This window comes from Chiloscyllium plagiosum, unplaced genomic scaffold (assembly GCF_004010195.1).
Source record: "Chiloscyllium plagiosum isolate BGI_BamShark_2017 unplaced genomic scaffold, ASM401019v2 scaf_85506, whole genome shotgun sequence".
Classification (NCBI taxonomy): domain Eukaryota; kingdom Metazoa; phylum Chordata; class Chondrichthyes; order Orectolobiformes; family Hemiscylliidae; genus Chiloscyllium; species Chiloscyllium plagiosum.
The window spans coordinates 1-1,402 of record NW_025152890.1 but is presented as its reverse complement, the minus strand read 5'-3'; the positions used below and the strand labels follow the sequence as shown (position 1 = coordinate 1,402).

The window sequence follows — 1,402 nt, the reverse complement described above, 5'->3', positions numbered from 1 at the left end:
TCGGTGGTCGGTGGCTTGCGGGCAAGCTGCGTTGCGAGGGAGGGAGTGGGTCTGATGAGCCGTTACCGCGTCTCCCAGCCCACCTCGGCGGTGGGCGGGCCGGGCGGCCGTCAGCTCGGGCCAGTGCGGCACCCCCGATTCCTCGCAGAAGTCCGCTTGCCGACTCTCCGCCACGTGCACGCGTCGGTGACGCTGCCGAACCGACTGCCGGTCCCGTTTTCGCCTCTGCTTTTCCTAGGGCAAAGCTGCTGCACGCCTCGTGACACTCGGCGGGCGACATGGTGGCGGAGATCCTGCCTCCGTCGCTGCGGTGCGTGTCGGAACACGTCGCCTCTTGGGCGCCCTGTTTTGTTTCCCCCCGTAGATGTATGTTTCCGCGGGCCGCACCAGGCTGGTGCTCCCCACAGCTTCACGCCGCCCTGCCGCCGGCGGGCAGGTGGGTGCTGCTAAGGTGGGGAGTGTATGTGCGGTCCGGGTCGCTTTCCTCTGGCGAGGGAGAGACCGAAAACAAACTCAGACAACTCTTCAGACAACTCTTAACGGTGGATCACTCGGCTCGTGCGTCGATGAAGAACGCAGCTAGCTGCGAGAATTAATGTGAATTGCAGGACACATTGATCATCGACACTTTGAACGCACTTTGCGGCCCCGGGTTCTTCCCGGGGCCATGCCTGTCTGAGGGTCGTTTTTCAATCAATCGCACTCGCCTTGGCTGGCGAGAGCGCGGCTGGGGTGTCACAGAGGACCCGTCCTCTCTGTCCCCCTAAGTTCAGACTCCGGAGCCCTCCGGCGTCGGAGCGCACGGCCTTTCCCCGCACCCTGCACATTCCGTTCGTCAGGCTCGACGTCATCCCCACCCCGCCGGGGAGCGCGGCCTGGCGTCCGTCTGTGTCGTGGCAGTGGGGCCAGCACGGCTGTCACCGGTCCCAGAATGGCTGTCGGTGGTTGACACGGCGACGTGCACCGCCTCGTCTTTGGGGCACGGAGCTGCCTCCAAGTGTTGAGCCTCCCGCGGGGTCTGCCTGCGCTCTGCACGTCCGCTCTGGGCCCGTCTCTCGGTTAGCTGGCAGTGGAAAGAGTGAAGGGGACCGAGGAGGTCCGGTGCTGGTGCGCCGCCGGCCTCGTTCGTGGAGCTCGCTGGTCGGACACGCTGACCCGACTCGATGGTTGATCGATTCAGAGTGTTGAGTGGCACAGACCGCGTCTGGGAGCGGCAGGCCGCGCGGCGCTGCAGTCGCCCGTCTCGTGGTTCGTCCTCGGCCTTAAGTGGCCGGCGGGGCGTCAGATCCTGTCTTTCCATGCTGGCGCCGAGTGCCTGGCCGAGGGAGGAGGTTTTCGTCGCACGCTGTGACCTCGTCGGTCGCACGCGTGTGGATCGCTGGCTTTTGGCTCTCCCGTTCAG

The 1,402-nt window shown here is 65.6% G+C and overlaps 1 non-coding gene across 1 annotated transcript; it reads left to right on the top strand.

Annotated features, from left to right (window-relative positions):
* The first annotated feature begins 531 nt into the window (after nucleotides 1-531).
* Nucleotides 532-685, top strand: LOC122545103. The gene has a single exon (XR_006310495.1). It is a non-coding gene; the product is annotated as a 5.8S ribosomal RNA (ribosomal RNA).
* Nucleotides 686-1,402: the final 717 nt, after the last annotated feature.